The sequence below is a fragment of the Thunnus albacares genome, chromosome 13, assembly GCF_914725855.1.
Source record: "Thunnus albacares chromosome 13, fThuAlb1.1, whole genome shotgun sequence".
Taxonomy (NCBI): Eukaryota; Metazoa; Chordata; class Actinopteri; order Scombriformes; family Scombridae; genus Thunnus; species Thunnus albacares.
The window spans coordinates 26966005-26982409 of NC_058118.1; positions in this window are offsets into that span (position 1 = coordinate 26966005).

Below are 16405 nucleotides of genomic sequence, written 5' to 3' on the forward strand. Positions count from 1 at the left end.
AATGCATGGTCTCAAATTATATTTTAGTCCTTTGCCAAAGGGACAGCTTCTTGTGCATTTCCATATTTCTCACAGTGTATTTCAGCACAAAATGCTTTTCAAAGAATAGCTAATCACTGAAAGTTAAGATACACTTGGTCTCATGCTGGTCATTTCAAGGGTCATTTCAGATTTGAAATTTTCTGCTATAATGGTGAAAGGTCAATTCTTTCTGCCCACTGTGATAATTGATGACGATAAGAGAGTTGGTGTAAGGTTGCAATTAGAAAAGTTTGCGTGTTTCTAACTTTCCTTGAGCTCATTTCTGTAGTAGTATGGTGCTTGCAAACAGCAGGTGGTTCCTGCCAGCTCAGTGATACCAGAGTTCTGTATTTTGACTGGGAAGCAACAGGAAGCAACAATCCTGCTGTGTTTCTTGCCAATACAAGACCAGTGTAATCACGCAACTTTATGCCAGTCTAGCTATACAAGAGCAGCATGCAGAATATCAAAAAAGACTGATGTGTATCTCTTATCATGTGAAGTTTTCCACATATCAAAAGAATGAATCTAGATGAGAGCTGAACACCGATGCGAGGCATTCCTGCAGTAAGTAGGATCTTCTCTCCGACAGTGCTAACATGCTGTTGTTTAGCAGGTAAAATGTCCACCACGTTAACCATCTAAGTTTAGTGTGTAAGCATGCTAACATTTCAAAATTTGACCTAACCATGGTACTATATTAAAAGTTAAGGGATTTCCAAAGTTATTGCAATTCATCCTGAGGGGAATATGAAAGTCTCTTCAAAATTAAATGGCAATTACTTGATGAGACATCTCACTTATAACCACAGACATCAACCTCATAGTAGCAGTACAGGAAACGCTATTAGGATATGTCAACCTCACAGTTAAATGAAAAGTCAAAGAATCACCAAAGTCAGCAGGATTCATCCTCTGGGGGTCTTGAATGTCTGTATAAAATCTCATGGCAATCCATCCAATAGTTGTTGATATTTCAGTCTGGACCAAATTGATGGACCAACTGACAGACCAGCATTACCATCACAAAAGCCATGCATGAAAATATGTTACATTTTAGCAGCGTATGTATTATAACATTAATCCTGTAGAGAAACAAATGTACAGATTCACTAGATGACGTACAGCATCACACAGTCACTACAACCTTTGAATTTGAAATTATATTTTCTCTTCTGTGATTCTTAGTGTTGCGCTTCCATACATATTGGAGACTCGCAAGGTTTTTAAAAATAAGATCAAAATTGATAGTGCAGAAGCTGAGATTTTCTGCATTTTAATTGCTAGAATGGGTCAAGCTCCAAAAACACTGCATCCTATATTTCCCATAATGCAACCAATAGCACCCATTCAAGAGACCTTCCTGCCTTGTAAACGCCTACGTCTTTCACACTCCACAACTCCAGTCTGTAATGCAGGCTTTCTGTTATAAATTTGGTGGAGTTAACCTTTAAACATCTTGGCAATTTAACATTACTTAACAAATCTTTATTTGCAAACCACATTTATTTGCAAATCACTGCCACACTCGTGATTACACGATAAATTAACGTTGCACAAACCTAAATTTAAATAGCAATAAATGCCGCACCAACATTCAGACAATCCAGATAGTGAGCATCAAACCTGGAAAACTCCATTGCAAGCTGTATATACTATAACTTTCTAACTTGTTCTCTATCTTGCATTGAGAGTTTCTCCCATTCAAAGCCTAGCTGCATTCATGGCCACTGAAAAGGCAATTTTTCAGGTGGTATTCCCCTCTACGGACTTTATGAGGCAATTCCAGATACTGATCTCTTTTTTGTGCCTTTTGCCAAGTTACTCTTGCAGAAGTCCATATGGCTGCACAGCTCTAATTCAAATGCAGGGAACAAAAGAAAGTCAATTAGCTGTGTGACTGCTTATTTCTTTGTGCCCTCCTCCCCTTATGCAACCCATCAAAGCCCTGTGAAAGAGTCTGAACTCTCTGTCAGCAACATTCAGGTACAAATACCCTCCAACAAACTTTTCTCAGATGATCAGTGCAGTGACAGATAACAGCATTTATCAGTATCAGCTGGTTTCCATGCAACGACACACTTCGCTCTGACATTGTGTTCGCTAGGAGAGAATAACATACAAGTAAAGTTCAAGCAGCAACTACCACAGTTTGAGGTAATGTTACCAAAGGCCACTAGATGCTGGCTCCAAAAAAAATGTGGCTCCAATTGACTCCCATTTAAAAAGTGTCAACTTCTCCTTTAAGTCATTAATGTAAAAGTCATTATGGTCTCAGTCGCTCATGATTAACAGTTGACGGCCAAGTATAGTTATATAGGCAACAACTTGGTAATCAACTCACTTACTGATTATCACAATAATATTTTGTTTTAGTCAGTAAAACTGGGGCACTTTTCAGCTTTTTATTGTTCTTCCAAATTTACATCATTAGAAACACGGATCATTTGATTGCGGATTTATGTCTTCGAACACAACAGAAAATAAGGAAATTTGAGCTTTCAGCCATCTATCCAACAAATGGAGAATGAATAAAATGATGAACGAGTGGCTCTGGTGGCTCATTGAATCCTGTGTCTGTACTCTGAGGACTGCACTCCTGCGGGTAAAAAGGGAAAAAGAGAAAATTACAGCTCACAAGACAGATGCAAAAATAAAAATAAGGCATTTGAAAAGAAATGTGAAGTCAAGATCAATATTCATTTTCTTCACGATACTCCTGAAGGTTTTCAGTGTAATATTTCTGCTTTAATTAATATGATTAATATATATAAGCAGGGACTGCTAACTAGCTTTAGCTGTCAAATTAGTGGCCTTGTTCATGCCGGGTATCAAAGCACAAAGTAGGCCTTTCATCAGTAAAGATTAACATTAATTTCCCATAGAAAACACGGCACTAATAGTTAGCCCAAAAGTAATTCAAAACAGTTCCTTACGTAATGTGTGAATTAGCAAAACATTAGCTCTAGATAGCTAGTAAAGTGACTACCTTTTTTGCTTGGTTAGCAGTTAGCTGAGCATATTAAAAACAAAATTTAGGAAAAAACATCATCCCAATGTACAGTTTATGGGCTGAGCGGGAATTCTCTGGCAAGGCCAATGCGTAAAACACTTCTGCCACATGACGCAGAAGCAAACCCGGAAGCTAGAAACTAGCACCAGGCAAGCAGTTTTCATGGGATTGAATAGGTGCCATCTTTCTTCTAATACATCCATGCTCGCGGCACATTGCTGCCTCTAACAGGGGGACCGAACGGGTTTGTACATTGACAGTTCCAAAAAAGTTTTATTCAAACAAGATAGCTGCATCCTTGTAGTTCTTGTCAACGAAGGGAAAGACAGCTTTATGGTTGGCCATTTTACTTCATACAGAAACAACCTCAGTGATCAATTAACCTGGTCTTCATAGATTCTGTCCACATAATACATTCTCTCATCTGTGGCATGTTTGTTATTGTTTACTTCTGTACTTGAGCAAGCATATCGAGGTAACTTTATGCTGAATTGCAGGAAATCAAACCATGGAACTGAAACCAAAACTTTCTGACATGCTAGAAGTCCAACCAATCATCCGAGAGCCAGATTGCTGATCATTTGGGTAATTAATCAGGTGTCGTGCCCTCAAACTAGACATAAATGACAACCGATCTGGCAGAAAATCAGCCCAACTCTGAAATTTGGGATTAAAAAGTCCACACAGTGTCTACCCGGCTTTAGAGAGAGCAGAACATTATGTTTATGTATACATAAGACATTATGTCTTCTGCATGTAGTAATCTAAACATATGTCAAAAAATAACAAAACTGAGCAAGTAGTGGTTGCTACTAACAACAGACCACCCAACTGAAACCAACAGCTGGTGGAAGAATATAATGGATGAGGTATAAAAGCCCATAATTCAAGTGCAGCCAACAATTTTATTCTAAACTTTAATGCAGTTATAAATGTATACTATTGTGATGTAGTTCTATTTCAATAAGTCATTGTGTTTAGTATCTAATAAAATAAACTATGTCAGTTAAAATTACAAAGTAGACTTCAAAACTAGGTGTTTTATTTAGATGTTGACTTTCCAAAAAGCTGACTACATCATTTTTACATTGTTTCTACGCAATGGTTCTTGATTAATAGTTGCAGTTCTTATATAACATGTCAGTTTAGGTAGCAGGCTTTGCCATTTTGTGTTCTTGAGGGTGTACAAAGTCCATTCATCCACAGAGAATTGTGTTTGCACAGATCACAGTTGTGTGTACTAGTGGAGGGAGGTATTTCTAAGACGTGGGCTGAGCCCTGCCAACACCCTGGTTGTTCTCAGAATTTCATCTGGGTCACGGGGAAGAGATTATAGCTTACCCCTGTCCTCCATTTTACATGCCTCTGTCTGAGGCTCCACTGCTTCTTAAATGACACCAAATAGCAGCACAGCAACTGCATGCAGAACGCTTTCAGACTCAGTGCTGTCTCAGTGTTTAAACTTTTTTTTTTAAGCAATGAAAATATCTCGACCCACAAATTAAATATGTGAAATTCAAATTGAAACACATGGCTCCTATAATCCTTGAGCAAAGGCTAAAACTCTGATCACATTATTTCTGGAAAGGAAGAGGTAGACTCACACATTCATTGTGGATAAATGGTACAAAGTGGCAAAACAAATACGTCCTCCTGTTCATCAGCAGCTGTTCAGTGCAACAGTTTATCTTCTCAGAAAACACATTCTGATCTAATCTCCATAACTAAGATTGCCAAGACACATTTTTGCAGGTGGAATTACCTGAAAAACTTTAATCAAATACTGTAAGTAAACCTTCATATGTGTCAGTATCTTCACAAGTTTAGTGGAATGGACTGAGGCAGTGGTTCTCAACCTTTTTGGCTTGTGACTTTTTATAGCCAAGCAGTGCCTACAGTATGACTTGAAACAGGTTGCATTTGTAAATGAGCTGTAATAGTGATATTATTTTATCATAATGTTTCATTTTAATAGTTTTTAGAGGCCTGAAGAGGTAAAATTCTCCAATATTTCACAATAATAAAAGATTGAGAAAAGACAGAAAAATAAAGAGAATTTTGTGTGTCAAAAAAGTTTTTTTCTTCTCAATCCTAGCTTGTTCCTAAGTATCTTGTGACCCATTGGTGTCTTGATATACATTGTGAGAACCATTGGCACACTTTGAGTAAGTATTCAAACCAGATACCCAGCCAGAGAAATGTGTAATACTGATAGGGAATAGGATATTGTAGGGAAAACACATTAAATACATTGTTAGTGAACATTTTGCATATTCGTTCGATGTGAACCATATAAAGATGGACATAGTGAGGTGTGACATCACACATTGGTTTGCATTGGAGCTGGTTTGAAGCCCGGAGTTGCTGCTTATGGTCGGCACCATCTTTTCTGTTTGGAGCCAGGACCTTCTGAATAATGAGTGCGAGATGTTGCCTTTCACACTCCGGAAACACGCCCCACTACCTCAGACTGAAGTGAATAATAACTTACTGGGAACTTCAGCTAAAATTAGTTAGCAGAACAGGTTTCATAATCAAGTAACGTTAACCTTACCAAAATATTGCGACAATAAACGACTCAGTGTGAGTCTTGGAGCCGGGGAGAGCAGCAGGTGAGCCAACTGTCACTCACAGCTGTCAATTAATGCCCACAAGGCAACCGTCCAAGCTAGCTAGTAGTCTTCAAATCTTATTAATGGAGCAATAATTTCCGAAATGACCGCAAGCACACTTATTGGAGGGCCCAAATCTAGCGACCATTGAGACCAAAAATTGAAAAAAATTACTGACTTAGCATTTCTAGAGAGAAGTTGACACTTTTTGAATGGGAACCAGCATCTAGTGGCAGTCAGTGGTATTGCACTTTCAGGTACTTCTGCATTGGCCTCAGCCTCAAACTGACACAGGTTTGCTCTGCTCTGTATCACCTGTCTCAATGAATCCTCTTTTGAACTAAGCTCATTTATAAAGTGAAAATCAAGTGGGAGAAGCAAGTCAACAAAGACTATCTTTAAGAAATTTTATATAAATAATGGAATGAATAATCTCACAATCTTTCTTACGAACCATTGCAACCATTTTGAATCACAATCAGAAGGAATTATTTCCAGGCTTATAGATTTTTCTACTCTTTCAACCTTTTAGCTGTTGTTTGCAGCTTCTGCAATTTGCTTTTCAAATGACTCCATATTTTCAGTGAGGCAATCATCATACTGCTGCCAGACTTTAAAAATGTCCCTAGCTCAGCTGCTTTTGGCTGTCATTTAAGTGCTCTTTTATGCATCCCACCTCCACTCCACCACCTCCTGTGTTAATTCAGCTCTTAAGACGGAGATCCAGCTCTGTGAATGAGCTTCCACCAGCAGGATCTCCACTTTGGTGTTTTGGAAGTTTTTATATTCCTGTGTAATGACTGGATGTCACACTGAGATGTTTTCAGCGCAACTAAAACGAAAAAGTTTTCAGTGATCTAACATTTTGTGTCAGCAGCTTGAACTTAAAGATCAAAGTTCTTCTCTCCCACAGAGCTCGTATTTCTCCATTCATCCAATCACACAATACAAAAACAATGACAGCTTCATTGTTGGGACCATGTTGGAAATAAATGTTTTCACTTTCACTTATTTGGATTTTTGTTTTTTATGTGTCTGTTTAAACCATAAATAAATTCAATCAATCATCTGTACTCTTTTACACTTAGGTTTCATCAACATTCAATGCGGTCTCCCTAAATGGAAAAAAGCAGAGGGCACATAGTAACTGAAAAGGATCATGCAAAAAGCATCCGTCGCATTAAAAATAATCAGGAAAGCCTTCTCTGTGCTGCTAAAAAACACATCTTGAGTGATCATGCCTTGAGGCTGTAATTACAAGCATATAATAAGCTGGAGACACGATGTGCCACACTGTCATGAAGGGAACCAACTTGTTAAAAGGTTCCATCTTTTTGCCAAATGCTAAATCTGTGGACTCTAATGACCACATGCTGTTCTCGTATTGCTTTCTATTCCTGTAATAGTGTGGTTTTAAGTTTGGTACCAAACTGCATAAGTGTCACATGAGACCAATTAAAAACAAATTTCTAACATGTTATAAGTTACAGGTATAAATATAGGCTGATTATAACCACAGGTTGCGTCTATTGACAATTTTCGGGGACAAGACAGGAAGTAGTATATCTTATATTTAGGGAGGCAGAAAGTAAGGGTGTAGAGGTTGGAGTGGTGGATGGGTATGTATTGTGTTGCCACTTGTGTGTAGACATTCGGAGTTTGTCTCCCATCGCAGACGTGCAACTGACATTTTTAAAATCTTAACTATGACCTTTCCCTAACTTTACCCCAGTGTTTAAGTTGCCTAACCATAACCATGACCTGCCATGACCACAATCATTCCCCTTAATGCTTCCAGTTGCTCTACTCAGATGTCATAGTTTTTTAAAAAATATATATATAATGTTCCTACCATATAAATCTGTTGCAGATTAAAGTTCAAGGCTCAATATTACAAAGCAAATTCAAAGTGCTTTACAGGGTGAAAATAAGTTAAAGCATAAATAAAGACAGAGAGCATGAATATGTACATGAACACTCACACACGCTCACATCAATTAGGGGCTAAATTAAATAAAAATGTCTTATGCTTATTTTTACAAGAAGATTCGTGTTGGTGAGATATTTGGCAATATTTTGTCAAATTTTTTCATATTGTTTTACAAATTTTATATATTATGTATACATAATACTAATCTTACATACGTTTAAGATGAGATTTGTGATGTGAATGAAGTTTTTACCAGAGTAAAATTTCATAAAATCATGTGTGCAAATCTAACATTTACATAGCACTGCCAGATACAGAACAAGCTTGTTGTTGTATTGTATTTATTGGACCATGTACAGTGTTAAACATAAATGTTACCCTTTGATGTACTGCACCGGAGACAATGCAGTGTTATATAGATTGTTGTTACTTGCATGTCTTTTCTAGCAACCTATCTGTTATATTTTTGTTTAGGAAATGTAAACAGGAAATAATTGACAATACCACAAAGGCCAAGTTGATGCTTATCACCAAGTTTTTCTCATATGATGCAACCTCAGCTGGTTAGGAAACTTGCTGGATTTTTTATCCCTCCTCCATTTGGCATTTTGTTTGTTGTGAATCTGTGTCTTGGCAGTTAGATATAATATCAAAAATATGAATGAGTGAGTGAATGGTCAGTTCCAGTGTCCACCCCCCCCCCCCCCCCCCCCCCCAAGCCCTGAACCCTCACAGACTTTAATTGACATCAGTTGTGACATCACCGTTAGCATCTAGATGCAGAAGGGTTTCAAACACTGTATGAGGAACGGGACAGTATGTTGTGAAATCACGTTATAGTGTGAGACTGATGTTTCATACTTAATGTTGTTTAATGAACAGCAGTTTGCTCCCAGTTGATAACAACACATTTTTGGTGGACCAAGTTAACATATTTGGAGGTCACTATAATAAGATAAACATACATAGAGAGCCAAAGTCTGCAGCTCAATGCAATCTCTCATTTAGTATTTCTCTCGTCTGTCTTTCTGAAAAAAATAAAGCGTGTTCCTGGGGTTTACTTTTCATATTCTGAGACAAATTGGCTCCACTTCAGCAATTGTGTTTAGAAGTCAAAGCCCTGGTGATTGTTGAGTGGTGAACTGTTACAGCTTCAACTGACATCAAAATTTGCCACCGCAGTATTTAAACTCAATTTTCAAACTCTTTAGTTTTAATCTCTGTTGTCTAAAGATTTCTACACCAGTCCGTCCAGCTGTTTTTACTGACATGTCTGAACTTACTGCAGCCCCTCGTCTCTCCGATGGGCTCACCAACTGGGCCAGGGTCTAGACCTACGTGTGATTGGACAGGTCTGCCGAGTTTATTACTTCCGTCACTTTTCATGTGTACAACCAAGTGCAACACCGTGAATGAGGAGAGACTTCCAAAAGCGCGTGCCTTTAACCCCCCCATTTTTATGATTCATCACGTCGAGACTAAAAAAAACACCTGAAAGATACACAGTTCTTGGAAAGACTTTGGGGTGCAGCCAGAAGAAGACCAAAATAAAGTGTAAGCAGAGTGGAGCAGTTGAAGGGGCAAAGACTGCCTGCTCTGTACAACCAGCTCTCTTAACAGCCCTCCCCTCTCAAATGTGGCTGTTTGGAGGAGATATAAACACTTATCTTTAGCCGTAGTCATATGTCCTTGTTCATTTAATGCAAATTGAAGATTTCAGGTTCCTGTGGAGTGGAAGGAAAACCATGGTAACCCATAAAAGTGCATAAAAGTGTCGATTTAATGACCATCAGGTAAAAACTCAGCACTAAAGCACCATTATCTAAGAGAACATTTTAATGCTTTGAGAGTGCACTGGTGTTGAGTTCAAGTCTATTTATTCACTTGCATGCATGATGCAGTAAAAGACCCACATGTAACCAAACAATCAATGCATAATATAGCCTTGATCTTACAAGAAAAGCAAATGGAGCTGCATTAAACAGCCTTGGGTTTCATATACAGGAGTAGGAATTGATTGTTGCATAAATAAATGATGGTATATCTGAACTACTCGAGCTGGTCAGGTTTGTTTCCAATTTCCTGACGGTGTCGACCAAAATTTTCAATAATTTACATTCTTTGTTAAATATTTCCAGTCTCCCATACAAAAATAACCAATGGTGATGGGCTCACAAATAATAATTAGTGATAAGGACATAAATATTTAGAGCTGCAACAATTCATTGATTAATCCATTAATCGATCTACAGAAAATTAATCAGCAACTATTTTGATAATCCAGTAATTTTTCAAGTAAAAAGGCCAAATATTCTCTAGTTTCAGTTTATCAAATGTGAGGATTTGCAGTTTTTCTTTGTCATATGTGACAGCATATTAAAAAAAATTAGGTTTTGGACCTTTGGTTGGACAAAACAAGTAAATTGAAGACCTTACCATGGGTTCTAAGAAATAGTGAATGCCATTTTTTCCCCCAATTTCTTCACATCTTATGGACAAACAACACACAGACAATCCATTAATTTGAGAAAATAATTGGCAGATTAATCAATGGTGAAAATAACTGTTAATTGCAGCCTTGTATATATTCATGAGACTTAAAGTTCACTATTTTCTTTATATTATTATCCAAGTGGGAATCCCACAAAGAGAAAATCACCTCTGAGTGTTAAATGTTTGTCTCTAGATCTTGCAGCTGTCATGTGATCTGTAAAATTAAATCCCAATGAAAAATTGTTATGATTTGAAATACTTCACTGTTACAAAATAGCACGTATTAAATGTCCTTATGTTATTGTTTATGTGCTTATTTGTTATTTAGGGACCTATTTCAAATTCCCATCTGCAGATTAGCAGCACAATAGTTGCCTTCACGGGGGAAATACTTTTTTCCAGTTCAAATATTTTGACACTGTGGTCTCAATTATCTGTGTGGTAGCAGAGCTTCTGTCTTTGTTTGCTTAATTAATACTTTGTTGTGGGGCTGTTACAACTAATTGTTCTTGCAATTAGATAGTTGGCTCGAACTGCTGCAGCAACAGAGGCCTTCAGCTAGAGACGACTAACACCGCAGTGCTTCTTTGATTTATTAGACAGGAATAAAATTGTCAGGGAGGTGGTTTTGGGCTTTCAAATGAAATGCAGAGGTGTAATCTTTGAGGGAGAGGGATGGCTAGGATGGTGAAATGAAGGAGCAGTGGTTGTATGTGATAAAAATCAACCACAAATGCATTTTTACTATCTGTCTGTGTAAGAAAATACTGCAGTATGTTAATATTTCTAAAAAAAAAAAAAAAAGACCAAATTTTGGTGATATTCTTAATGTAGAAGTTAGAATCAAACTCAGGATTACAAAGCACTCCAAGATTGCTTGCTAGGGGCTTGAGATTTAGAGGAAGGGATTTAAGGTTGGTGCACAGCTTCTTCCTCTGGGCCAAAATACCTGAGACATGATGGAAAAGTAACTGGTTTAAACCAGATCACTGCTGTCAGAAGTCCTGAACCTGAAGTCTACACTTTGATTAAAGGTATACTATACAGGACTGTCCTAAAAAAAACAAAGTATAGACTCATACAAAAGTAATCCCTCTCAATCATCCCTTATGACACTAGAAGTGTGTGGTGGTGTATTTATCTGCACCCTTTACCCTGCCCTCTGCCTGTATTTTCTTATTTTCTTATTATTTTGCTGTGTTTGGGATGCTTCTTTGGCCAGTGTGTGTGTAGCCCCCAGCCAATAACAGCACGCAGGGTGTGAAGTCAGGACTCAGAGCATAGCCGGTCATTTTGCTGTCTCTGTCTCTCTGCTGTGCTCTGCTCTGCTCTCTGTCTCCGTGTCATGGATGTATAAAGAGCTGTTGATCTGTTTGACTGAGGGCAGGGTTGAGCACAGAGCAGAGAGGCCATAGTGGACAGGATGAAGCTCTCTCTGTATTCACACAAAATCTGACAATGCAGCACCTTCCCACAGGGCTGTGTGGAGGTGTGCAGGGGTGTTTATTTGTGCTTTAGAACATAACCGCCATCAAACAATCGGAAAATTACGTTTTATTTATCTGATTCACGGCTTTGTTCTCACCAGTGCTGCTCACTCTTTTCATTCACCCTCTAGCTCGCTCTACCACCACTGCTCTCTCTCTCTCTCTCTCACTCAGTAGTTGAGGGAGGAAGGGCCAACTTTGAATACTGTGCCAACGGCAAATCCTGCATAGTATACCTTTAAGTTACTATTACAGATAATATACTATGATTACAATATAAAATAATAATAACTTTATTTATATACACATACCTCATACAGAAAGATGCAATACAATGTGCTTCATAAAACTTAAGAAAAAGATTAAAAGACAAAAAAAAAACAGCAACATTACAAATATAACAGAAACCATTAAAAAAAAAAAAAGACTAATCGGAGGGAGACACTGAGCATGTGCAGGAACACAGTTCTGTTTACAGAATCACAACCTCTAGACTTTATACTACATTGTACATTGTTAGTAACTTTAGTAGTGAAGCTCTGTATGCATGCATTCTCAGTGGCGTCTGTCTTACACAGAACTACTCTCCAGAGACTGAAAATGTGATCACTGTTATTAGTCTTTGGAGCCATTTTGAAACAAACTAACGTGATTGTAATCTTTGTGCAGAAGGAACATGTCACCCAGTGCAGCGATGTGGCTCACTAACGTGTTTTTAATAGTTTATGGACAACAAGAGAGTTCCACAGAGCAGAAGAATAACATATATCAGGCTTTGGATACACACACACACAATACTTGTAAGTAGATCAGTTCATTGTTGGTTTGGCTCTGCACATGAGATTTGTTGCAATAAGCCATATCCTTTAAAGTCAGTGTTGACTTATTCAGTGATTTACCACAACCTTTCCCTAACCTTAACCGAGTTCTTTGAGTACCTGAATATAACAATAAAAAACTTCAATAAAGCTTTAGTTGCTACAAACGGCCATTTTATTGCGAGAGGGGATATTATAGTAAAAACAAATAAAATATGTTGTCAAGGAGTGAATGTTTTGCAGATACATTAATTTGCCAGATATGGCCGTAAAAAAATGTTTCCCCATTTGTTGATAAGAAACATTAATTTCAGGTGACATTACTTTTTTTTCAAAACATATTTTCTATGGCAAAACATAATTTTTAGGAGATAGAGTTCATCAGAGCCAAAATATTGGCTGTGTTGAAATAAACACTTGTCAAGAAGCAAAAGCACACAGGGGAGCTAAGTAATTGAACAAGCAGTGTACACCACAGACAAGACAACCATTGTCGTAAATAAGAGAAACCTCTTTACAACCACCTCACACAGGTGAGGAACACATTCCAGGATATAGATGGAGAGGTGTCAAAAGCCATTTTTCTACAAACCCAGTATAGCTCAATTTAATGGCACTGTGCTACCTTAAGTCATCATGAATACATACCACACACATCACAGCAGGAGATAACCATTCACTCATACAGACTCAAAAACTGGAGATGCAACAGGGTGCCAATTATTGTGAATTTAACCTCGAAAAAACATGCCAGTTCCCTGCACTACTACACCAAAGACACCTGGCAGTGCAATGTGGGGAAGATGAGAGGGGTTTATCTCGATGCAAATATCCTCTGATACACAGGACGCTCACATTGATTCTCTTGTGAAACAGACCCCACTCACCTACCTAAAACAAGATGTAGGAAAAGCTGATTGTCATAGTGAACTCTACAATATAACTACAGTGACAATGTGAGAAAATAACTGTTAAATCTGAGCCTAGTTTGTGAATTACATGCTGAACATGCCCACAAGGTCCAAGTTCATGAGAGGCCAGAGAGAACCTGCCTCTGTCTCTGTGTCTTCATCAGGGTTCACCGAGAGATACTAACCCCTGACACACCTCAAGAATAGAGAGGCCAGAGTGCAGTTTACAAAAAGGTGTAGTAATGAACCAGTTGAACGCTGGAACCAAGAGTCACGGATCGATGAGCCGGAAATCAACTTGCACCAGAAAAGTTTGGTGGGAAGAAGAGAGCAGCTCATGACTCAAGGTATACCACCTCACCTGTGAAACATGGTGGATGTTTGTTTGGATCCCAATTAGCTGCTGTGAAACGACAGCTACTCTGCCTGAGGTCCACATAAATGTATTTACAATGCTAGTGTTATGGATTTAAAACCAAATATTCATTAGGGTAGCTTTATATAAGTTAGTTTTTTTGTCTCCTATTGCTTATGGATAGCAATACCTCTAGGCTACTTAGTATTTGGCAGCATTTTTAGATGAAACTGTCACTCACCTCTTTACTTTGGCTGTCCCTCACCCAGTTTTATTCCCCCTACACAGCTGTTTCTGTTTCAGTTCATGATCTCGGTTCAACCTACATATTATGCTGTTGTTCATTAGCACCTGTTTGGTATAATTGTTTACTCACGCACTGAGCTATATGCCTACAAATTCCTTAATTCCTTCTCTCACTGGAATATTTCACTATTTGCAAAAGGAATGTTTGGAAATCTAAAATATGATATTTCCTATGGAAACACTTATAGAAGATATAAAATGTGCTGTATATTTGATTGGATTTTTTATTATATAATATATCACAGTATTACTGTACCTTATATTATTGTATTATTGTATTATTTTTAATGTGATGTATATGTATGTTGTATTTATTATTCATACTTACCTATATTCTGATATTTCTATTGCCTATCATGCAGACACCATGGATGCACTCCTGGACTCATTATTCCCACACATACTGTGTATGTATATAGTATTTTCACAATTCATTGACTTATTGCCATGTATATAATTTATACACATTTATTATGTAAATTATCCAGTATCTTTACTGTATGTAGTCCTTTTCTTTCACTCAAATAGTTGAACTTAGCCTGTGTCTTACTGCCAAAATTCATTTTCTCCCCCAGAGGATCAGTAAAGTCTTATCTATTATCTCATCTTAGTTTGGTCCCCTAAAATTAGGAAGGGTTACAAGAAAAGGCTGCAAAAGGCCCAAAGAGATCTTGACATGTCATAGCAGGAAGAGCAGAGGGGTTATTTATAAAAAAATAATGGCTGCATTACATTTAGTATGCCAGTTGCACACTAAATTGAACAGAGTCATAAATAAAATTACTGTTATTTATTACAGCTATTTATTACAGTTTTTCCTGCTATGACAAGACAAAATTCTGCTGTGAAAAATATCTTTTCCCTCATCCACTTCATCTTCTGATGTGGATCAGAATCAGATCTGTTTATTCGCCAAGTATGCAATCATACAAAGAATCAGTCTGTCTTGGCATTTAGCTCCCACAAACACAGCACAAAAAAATAAAAATAGATTAAGAGTAAAGTAATAACGATAATGAAATAAACAGAGTAATACTAAGAGGCTATTTACAGGATGGAATAATAAAAGTTTTAAAATGGGAAATAAATCTTGAAATGAAATATTGACTGAACAAAGGAAATATGGACTGTGCTATGGACAAAGAAATGAAGTGTATGAATGTTATATGAAGGTGACAAGAGTAAAATAAAATGTGACATGTGCAATAAATAATTAAATTATGTTACAGTGGAGGTTGAATGCAATGCACAATGTAAAGTCTAGAGATATATGAAAGTGACAAGTGCAGGAATCAAAGGCGAGATGTGAAATGTGAAGTCCGGTTTGATAACAGAACGGTTCAACTATTTAGTAATATTAGATGTAAACACTACCTCATAGTCCTTGTTTCATATAAAAAAAACAAATTTGTAGGCCTAACACTGCACTGAACAGCTTCTGTGGACAAACACCATATAGAACAACATTTCCCATGATGCTCCGCTGCACTGCAGACCCGCCCCCTTCGTTTGAATGGCAAGTTGTTTGTTTCAGTCCGACCAGCTGCTAACTATTCCAGGCGGAGAGCAACACGGGGACCAGTGGTCTGCTGCTCTCATATTTAACAGGTCTCACAAGCTACGGGAAGCAGGAGGGCAAGCCACTTCCGCTTTCGCGCTTTTTCTACAAAATAAAAGCACTTCTTTCTGTGATCTGAATGTTCAACATAAGAGGGGCATATTTTTCATGATTTTAGAGATACTACCATGAATTCTACTCCCCAACCCACTCTATTTTGTTTTAATTATTTGGATTATTCTTGTTTTATTTGTTAAGATAGCTGTTTGATAATATTTATCAAATATATAATATTTATTTGTTATTTGAATTGAGCATTTCTTTCAAGGAAATTCCTCATAACGAATGCAGATGCTTCCACACGGATGCACTGCATGGTACAATTAAGAAATTAACATCCAATCATGTGGCATGTATAAAAATGCTGAGCAGATCTAAATGAAAGACGGTTCATTGTTGGGGCACGGATGGCAGGAGCTTCAGTCATGGCTGGTGTTTCAATATGAACAGTGACTAAAGTGACATCTGCATTTAGATCTATGAGAAAGACATCAGTAACAAAACATTTGCTGACCGTGATGCTTGTGCATTAGTGCAATATGTAAGGAAAAACAGAAGAGCAACTACAGTGAGGGGATCCGGTGGCTCTGTTATGCTGTGGGGGGCATTTTGCCGACATGGTTTCAGTCCACTTGTCCCCTTAGAGGAAAGGGTCACTGCGAATCAATACAAAGTTGCTCTGATTGATCACCTTTATCCTATCCTCTTCCAGGATGACAATACCCCCATCCATAGGGCACGAGGGGTCACTGAATGGTTTGATGAATATGTAAATGATGTGATACATATGATATGGCCTTCACAGTCACCAGATCTCCACCACCATCATTAAAACACCAAA